Below are 9,706 nucleotides of genomic sequence, written 5' to 3'. Positions count from 1 at the left end.
CTTTTTCCCCAAGCACAATGTAAAAATAAAAAAAATTGCTATCTCTGCGTCCGTAAAAGTCTGAAACTATTACAATATAGAATTATTTGACTAACACAGTGAACGGTGTAAAAAAAATAAAATTATTTAAAACGCCAGAATCTTTGTCTTTTGGTCACCATAGCGCTAAAAAGAATTAAATAAAATGTAATAGAAAAATTGTATGTACCAAAAAAATGGTGCTAATAAAAACTACAGCTCGTCCCGCTAAAAATAAGCTCTCACACAGCTCAAACAATGGAAAAATATAAGTTATGGCTCTCAGAATGTGGTGAAACTGAACAAATTCTTTTTTTTAACCAATAGATTTTTTCTTTGTAAAAGAAGTAAGATATAATTTTTTTTCCCTATTTTCTGTTGTCTAAAACCTGGGTGCGTTTTATAGTCAGGTGCGTCTTATAGTCCGAAAAATACGGTAAGTATCACAGATTAGTTTAGTAGATAGAATTTTGCAAATCCGATTACCGTACGAAGTCTGCTGTAAAGTTGTCAAATCCTTAAATGCAGTAGAGCAAGGACTCTGCAGATATTGAGCCAGAAAGAAATTCTGGAAGATTTCAGCTCTTAAGCCAGCAGATTTGTGAATGTAACTCTAGACTATAATACATTATTAGGCCTCATGCATACGAACGTAAAAACTCCGTAATTACGGCCCGTAATTACGGGCCCATAGACTTCTATTGGCCACGGGTACCTTCCTGTATGCTTACAGGAAGGTGCCCGTGCCGTTGAAAAATATAGAACATGTCCTATTTCAGGTCGTAATAACGGCACGGGCAGGCCCATAGAAGTCTATGGGGCTCCCGTAATTACGGGTGGCTACGTGTGTGCACCCGTAATTACGGGAGCGTTACTAGGCGACGTCAGGGGATAGTCACTGTCCAGGGTGCTGAAAGAGTTAACTGATCGGCAGTAACTCTTTCAGCAACCGGGACAGTGACTACCGCTGGAGTTAATAGTATTAAAAGTTAACTTACCTGCTTCTTCCTCCAGTCCGGCCTCCCGGGGTGACGTTTCATTCCATGTGACCGCTGCAGCCAATCACAGGCCAATCACAGGCTGCAGCGGTCACATGGACTGCCGCGTCATCCAGGGAGGTCGGACTGGATGTCAAAAGAGGGACGCATCACCAAGACAACGGTACGTATGAACTTCTTTTACTTTCAATCGCTGCGGAAACTCTGCCCGAAAGGGCTGCCTCTTCTCTCTTTCCACCACTGATAGAGAGAAGGGGCTGCCGATTAGTGCAGAGAAAACGGGTCTGTAAATACGGGTGGAATACGGGTCGAATACGTGTGACAAAGGACCCGTATTTACGCCAGTATTTACGGGAGGAAAAAAATACATTTGTGTGCATCAGGCCTAAGGCCTTATTATTGAGGTTAGGTTTTTAATCCACACCTATTGAAAATAGGTGCATAACAAACACACAGCCCTGCAATCTTTGTAGACAAAAATTCATGACAATAATATGGGTCGTACTGAAGAGCTCAGTGACAAACATGGCACTGTCATAAGAAGTCTCTGTTGGATCACCTACAGAGCTCCAAACTGCCTCTAGAAGTGACATAAGCAAAAGAACTGTGCGTCGGGAGCTTCATGAAATAGGGTTTCTTGTACGAGTAGCAGCACAGAAGTCTAAGATCACCATGCACAATGCCAAGCTGCACAATGCCAAGTGTCGGCTGGAGTGGTGTAAAGCAAGCTGCCACTGGACTCTGGAGCAGTGGAAACATGGTCTCTGGAGTGATAAATCACGCTCCACTATCGCAAAGACACACTCCAAAATCATGTGCAAAGCCTTCTCAGTAGAATAGAGGCTGTTTGTTTTTTTAAAGGGTGTAAAACAAGATGAAATAGGTGTGATTGGGTCAGATGTTCACATACTTTTATCCACATAGTGTACAGTCTGTAATGCTGGATGAGTACAAGCAATGCATTTCAAAAGTTGCTAAAATACTTTGTTAAATCAACTACAGTGAAGGAAATAAGTATTTGATCCCTTGCTGATTTTGTAAGTTTGCCCACTGTCAAAGACATGAACAGTCTAGAATTTTTAGGCTAGGTTAATTTTACCAGTGAGAGATAGATTATATAAAAAAAAACAACAGAAAATCACATAGTCAAAATTATATATATGTATTTGCATTGTGCACAGAGAAATAAGTATTTGATCCCTTTGCCAAACAAGACTTAATACTTGGTGGCAAAACCCTTGTTGGCAAGCACAGCAGTCAGATGTTTTTTGTAGTTGATGATGAGGTTTGCACACATGTTAGATGGAATTTTGGCCCACTCCTCTTTTCAGATCATCTGTAAATCGTTAAGATTTCGAGGCAGTCGCTTGGCAACTCGGATCTTCAGCTCCCTGCATAAGTTTTCGATGGGATTAAGGTCTGGAGACTGGCTAGGCCACTCCATGACCTTAATGTGCTTCTTTTTGAGCCACTCCTTTGTTGCCTTGGCTGTATGTTTCGGGTCATTGTCATGCTGGAAGACCCAGCCACGAGCCATTTTTAATGTCCTGGTGGAGGGAAGGAGGTGGTCACTCAGGATTTGACGGTACATGGCTCCATCCATTCTCCCATTGATGCGGTGAAGTAGTCCTGTGCCCTTAGCAGAGAAACACCCCCAAAACATAATGTTTCCACCTCCATGCTTGACAGTGGGGACGGTGTTCTTTGGGTCATAGGCAGCATTTCTCTTCCTCCAAACACGGCGAGTTGAGTTAATGCCAAAGACCTCAATTTTAGTCTCCTCTGACCACAGCACCTTCTCCCAATCACTCTCAGAATCATCCAGATGTTCATTTGCAAACCTCAGACGGGCCTGTACATGTGCCTTCTTGAGCAGGGGGACCTTGCGGCCACTGCAGGATTTTAATCCATTACGGCGTAATGTGTTACCAATGGTATTCTTGGTGACTGTGGTCCCAGCTGCCTTGAGATCATGAACAAGTTCCCCCCGTGTAGTTTTCGGCTGAGCTCTCACCTTCCTCAGGATCAAGGATACCCCACAAGGGGAAATTTTGCATGGAGCCCCAGATCGATGTCGATTGACAGTCATTTTGTATGTCTTCTATTTTCTTACTATTGCACCAACAGTTGTCTCGTTCTCACCCAGCATCTTACTTATGGTTTTGTAGCCCATTCCATCCCATTCTTGTGCAGGTCTATGATCTTGTCCCTGACATCCTTAGAAAGCTCTTTGGTCTTGCCCATGTTGTAGAGGTTAGAGTCAGACTGATTAATTGAGTCTGTGGACAGGAGTCTTTTATAGGTGACCATTTAAGACAGCTGTCTTTAATGCAGGCACCAAGTTGATTTGGAGCGTGTAACTGGTCTGGAGGAGGCTGAACTCTTGATGGTTGGTAGGGGATCAAATACTTATTTCTCTGTGCACAATGCAAATAAATATACAGGGTGGGCCATTTATATGGATACACCTAAATAAAATGGGAATGGTTGGTGATATTAACTTCCTGTTTGTGGCACATTAGTATATGGGAGGGGGGAAACTTTTCAAGCTGGGTGTTGACCATGGCGGCCATTTTGAAGTCGGCCATTTTGTATCCAACTTTAGTTTTTTCAATGGGAAGAGGGTCATGTGACACATCAAACTTATCGAGAATTTCACAAGAAAAACAATGGTGTGCTTGGTTTTAACATTACTTTATTCTTTCATGAGTTATTTACAAGTTTCTGACCACTTATAAAATGTGTTCAAAGTGCTGCCCATTGTGTTGGATTGTCAATGCAACCCTCTTCTCCCACTCTTCACACACTGATAGCAACACCGCAGAAGAAATGCTAGCACAGGCTTCCAGTATCCGTAGTTTCAGTTGCTGCACATCTCGTATCTTCACAGCATAGACAATTGCCTTCAGATGGCCCCAAAGATAAAAGTCTAAGGGGGTCAGATCGGGAGACCTAGGGGGCCATTCAACTGGCCCACGACGACCAATCCACTTTCCAGGAAACTGTTCATCTAGGAATGCTTGGACCTGACACCCATAATGTGGTGGTGCACCATCTTGTGGGAAAAACTCAGGGAACGTGCCAGCTGCAGTGCATAAAGAGGGAAACACATCATCATGTAGCAATTTCAGATATCCCATGGCCTTGAGGTTTCCATTGATGAAGAATGGCACCACTATCTTTGTACCCCATATACCACATCATACCATCAATTTTTGTGTTCCAACAGTCTTGGAGGGATCTATCCAATGTGGGTTAGTGTCAGACCAATAGCGGTGGTTTTGTTTGTTAACTTCACCATTCACATAAAAGTTTGCCTCATCACTGAACAAAATGTTCTGTGTAAACTGAGGGTCCTGTTCCAATTTTTGTTTTGCCCATTCTGCAAATTCAGTGCGCCGATCTGGGTCATCCTCGTTGAGATGCTGCAGCAGCTGGAGTTTGTAAGGGTGCCATTTGTGAGTAGCTAATATCCGCCGAAGGGATGTTCGACTGATGCCACTCTCAAGTGACATGCGGCGAGTGCTACGCTGTGGGCTCTTGCTGAATGAAGCTAGGACAGCCACTGATGTTTCTTCATTAGTGACAGTTTTCATGCATCCACATTGGGGCAAATCCAACACTGAACCAGTTTCACGAAACTTGGCAAGCAGTTTGAAAACTGTAGCATGGGAGATGGGTGGTCTCGTAGGGTGTCTTGCATTGAAATCAGCTGCAATGACCCGGGTACTGCGTTCACCAGACATCATCACAATTTCTATCCGCTCCTCACGTGTTAACCTCTGCGACATGTCAATGGCTGTAAACAAAGAGAAACTTGTAAATAACTAATGAAAGAATAAAGTAACGTTAAAACCAAGCACACCATTGTTTTTCTTGTGAAATTCTCGATAAGTTTGATGTGTCACATGACCCTCTTCCCATTGAAAAAACTAAAGTTGGATACAAAATGGCCGACTTCAAAATTGCCGCAATGGTCAACACCCACCCAGCTTGAAAAGTTTCCCCCCTCCCATATACTAATGTGCCACAAACAGGAAGTTAATATCACCAACCATTCCCATTTTATTTAGGTGTATCCATATAAATGGCCCACCCTGTATATAATTTTGACTATGTGATTTGCTGTTTTTTTTTTTTTTTTTATATAATCTATCTCTCACTGGTAAAATTAACCTAGCCTAAAAATTCTAGACTGTTCATGACTTTGACAGTGGGCAAATGTACAAAATCAGCAAGGGATCAAATACTTATTTCCTTCACTGTATATGCATGCTGTAAAATGGTGCTTTAAAGTGTATCAGTCATCAGGCTAGGCTGGCTTATTTAAGGACAGCATAGTGTGGGGAGAGGTCCGCTTTCCTATTAACCCAAAGAGCACAAAAAAATACCCCAAAATAAGCTGAGATTCTCTAGTACTTCAATGCTCCAAATATAAGCACCAATAAATCCGGTACAGTTGCATATGCCACATAAACAGCATGTAGTGTACAACAGGCAGTTTGTTACGGTGTTACTCACAGTGTTAGTCCAAACAGGTCTTTACCGATTGTAGAATTGCCTGCAATTTATGCAGATACACAGCAGGCTGTCGGTCACTGCTAGGTGGCAGAGAGAGGCAGAGATCTTCACCTACTGGGAGAATGTGGATCAAACACGACTTTCTGTAACTTCCATCGACTTCATCGGATAGGGTCACGTGGCCACCTCTTCATTGAACTATATGGGAACTGTGGCTACCATGAAACGGCAAATAGAGGTCAGAGGACCCTGGTTCTCCCAATACGAGTGTGCCCCATAGATGGGAGTATAGATGGGGACCTCCTACACGTCGTCCATTTGGCCTAATAGGCTTTATCAGTTAGTCAGGAAGAACCATTATTTATGGAGACCTATCCGTATAGTTAGCCATAAAAACTACTGTCATACAATCTCCAAAATATGTGGATATAGTTAAACAGCCCACTGAATATGTGTGGAAAAAAAAAACAAAAACATTTTTCACTCAAAAATAAAAACATCAAAAACTAATTTAAAATCTTAGTAAATATATTTATCAGCTATGTGACCAAATTGCAATTGACTATATGAGCAAGGCATCTCGGCCACATGTTGTACTTCTGGACCCAGAACTTTCATTAGACTGGAGCAACAGTACAGATGTGACGTCACCATGGGAGAAATATTACCACAGCTGAATTGTTTACATACGGCCATGGATTTATAATTTAGATTTAATCAATAAAAGTTGTAAGTGTATTCTCTCTATTTCATGCAGGTTCCCGCCAGTATATTAAGGTGTCCGGTGTAAGCCCCTTTTTATGACATTTTTTACCTTATACTATTTTTACCATTCTATATTTAGCAATAAATTATTCTGAGATGGGGAGGGCAGATAATAGGTTTCTATTGCTAGAGGAGAAATTTATCTTTCTAGAGGAGGGATAACTGCCTACAGCTGCTAAATCACCCATGAAATACCTGAAATACCCTGCTTTTCTTGGGACATTTATTCTTTTGCATTGAAGGCCTCGTGAGACTGTTTTCTTTTTGTGAATCGCTTGCAGTCAAGCACAACAGGCACCACAAGGCAGAGACAATCATAAGTCAGATGGCAGTGCACAGTAGGAGTTATTCCTACAGTAAGTGTAGCAGAGATTTCAGGAGACGGGGGGGGGGGGGGGGATGCACTCAACAGCATTCCAAAATAGTGGAATCAGCTGCTTTTCATTGGTGACAGACAGTGGAGTATTAAGTGCACCATAGACCCTAGGCTGTTACTTAAACTTGGCCCTTTTGTTTCCCACCATCGCTCTGCCATATTGTGCCTACATTCAACACCCATGAACAAATTCAAACCTATTTCATGGCAATAATTGAACATAGCTATATGCTTACCCTCCTCACACTTGGGCTCCTCTTGAGATCTAGACTGTAGAATATTATGATACCATGCTAAATAAGGGTACAGTTCACACGTGCTGCGGTTATAGATGAGTGTCAAAGAGTCGCATTGAAAAAAAATGCACGTGGTTTCACGGCAACTACAGGTGAAGTGCATGGTTTTACTGTGCTTTACCTGTACTTTCCAATTAATTAAACCACGTGTGTTTTTTGCCGTGAGATTCTAGACCGCTAGGCAACAACCACAGTACAAGTGCTACGTGCAAACGTATACATATATGAGAGTAATCTATGAGGCACTTAACACACCCAATGCAGGACTGTAGCTGCAGCTGCCAGCTGGGCCTCTTCCTGCTCCCTCTTCTTCTCTCTTCCTGGGTGGGCAGTCAGCAAAGGGGAAGCAGGGCAGCAAATAGACGAGAAGGCTGTAGGGCCGCAGTATGGCTCCAGCACGGAGGGGAGGCAGGGTGCTGGGTCAGGTCCCGTCTGGATAGGAAGCGCTTGGCCGGACTGTCGGGAACACCTTCCCCTCAGTCTCCTGGTCTCTACAAATGATACCAAGGCCTTCCACAGCCAGTCTCATATGGCAGCTGCAGGCGGTAACTGAAATCAATCAGCTCGTCTGTAAGATAATGGACGGTTTGGGTAGCCACAAGCTTCATGGCCGCCTAAACCTTCCCTATTATAATCCACCACTGGTAACAAACATACATGGAGCGAATAGCGGTCACCTTTGTTTAAAATCACAATTTTTTCAGGAACCAAACAAAAGCACATGTAACAGAGACCATAAAAAAAAAACAATCATCTCATTTGGCAGGTGATGCTATCTTGTAAAGCATGTACACTCATACACCACAGTTTTGCCCTAATTATATTACTAAGAGTAAGGCCAGATTCACACGAACGAGTGCAAACTCGGACGTGAAAAACTGCAGTTTTTCAAGTCCGAGTTGCACCCGTGCGGGTCCTGTTTTCACGTATCCCCATAGACTTGAGTCTATCGAGGGATCCATGAAAATGGAAGAAAATAAGACATTTTCTATTTTTCAATGGACCCTTCACACGGTCCGTTGAAACAATGGCTGCATGAACGGCCCCATTGAACTACATGAGTCCGTGTGACGGACGTTTTTTTAACAGCTGTCACATGGACGTATACTACAGTCGTCTGAATTCAGCCCAAGTAATAGCAGCTTACACTGAAAAACGTCAAACAGAAAAAAACAAAACACTGAATGTAAATGACCCGAGAAGAGTCTTAGTATGAGTTCAACGGCTTCCTGCGCATGCTCAGTGCTCACATAAAGCAGCGGCCGGTATACCTGGACTCATCTCAGGACTGTTCTCTGGTAAATCACATACAGGGCACACTATATTATAACTTTTTTTTTAGACAAAACGCTAAAACGGACAGTTTTGAGAGAGACAAGTTTAGAATGCTAAACCCCAGCAGTATAATGATTACATGCTGGTGGTTTAGTGCCCTAAAATCTAGTGACAGGTTCCCTTTAAGTGTTAATTTATATGGAGTTACTGTTCTCTGCAGTGATTGATGAGCCACATCCCTCATCTACTTTGTGAATGGTTTGTGAATCAAGAGGATGATTCCTCTGAACTAGGCTTAATGTTCATTAATTGCTTCTTTCTTGATTTGTTGTAGAAGTTTTTAGAACATAATGAGTTGTACGAGAACAATCTCTGTAACAGTAATGCTAACTAAAATATAATGGTAGAGTCAGCCAAAATCTGCTAAATCCCTCATCTAATGCCACATGAGTAATGAAGGATGGAAAATAAAAAAATAAGCTCCAAAGACCGTTTACTCAGAATGTGTTTCCCTAAATCCACCCACAGTTTCTGTGTGCCAGTGGTAGTGACCTTTATGCAGCTCTACTTGCTGAACTGAGAAAATGACTTTGGGAAACCTCAGGCATGTACTTTAAGCAAGTGACATTAGCACATAATTAGCATCCTAAAGTCCAAGAAGAACAGTGTAGAATTATATGGGGCTGTTGTACGGGAGAGGGTTAAAAGTAAAAAAAAAAGCCCAAAACGGAGTCTAGCCTTCCAATTTTGAGATTCTTATGAAATTAATTAGTATTACTTTAAAGTTATATCCTACTCAATGGGCATGGTCAGTCACTTATCTGCCTCCTTTAGGCTAGGGTGACACAACGGCGTGGTAAAATCAAGATTGCGCCCAAGAATGTTTGCCCAGGGGAAAAAGTTGTAAGTGACCATACAACCATCTCAAGTGTATTATGTCACATAAAAACGTAGCTTGAGCTTTAGGAGATACTAATGCACAAGACCACAAACTGCTGTAGACTCATTTGCGCCGATTAACAAAACGTTGGCCCAACAAAAACGGCTACAAAATAGAAATAGGTCACCTCTAAAAATGTTCTGCAATTGGTAGAGGCATGGCATGTGCCCCAGGTGCTGGATGTCAAAGGGGCACCAATAAGCTATTCTACATTGGCCAGGGTATGAAGATATATGGCTAGGTCAGCTTATTGAGCCCTGCCCCAGGTGAAATAAAGCCTGGCTATGCGTAATGGCCTATGGTCCCCGTTGTTCTCTACTTACCTATTCCCAACGTCTTCTCTCTCCTGGTCGGTGTCGCTCCTCTCCTCCGACATCAGCATCTGGCATCCTCCCATGCCACGGATACTCTGCTCTGGGTCCCAGTGCGCCCGCACATACTCTGTCTTAAAGGGCCAGCGTGTGCCAAATTATCCATCCAGCTTTCCCTGGGTATAAAGGTCCTCCTTATCCTGTGG

Source organism: Rhinoderma darwinii, chromosome 11 (assembly GCF_050947455.1).
Source record: "Rhinoderma darwinii isolate aRhiDar2 chromosome 11, aRhiDar2.hap1, whole genome shotgun sequence".
Lineage (NCBI taxonomy): Eukaryota > Metazoa > Chordata > Amphibia > Anura > Rhinodermatidae > Rhinoderma > Rhinoderma darwinii.
Note: the sequence above shows the minus strand (reverse complement) of the source record.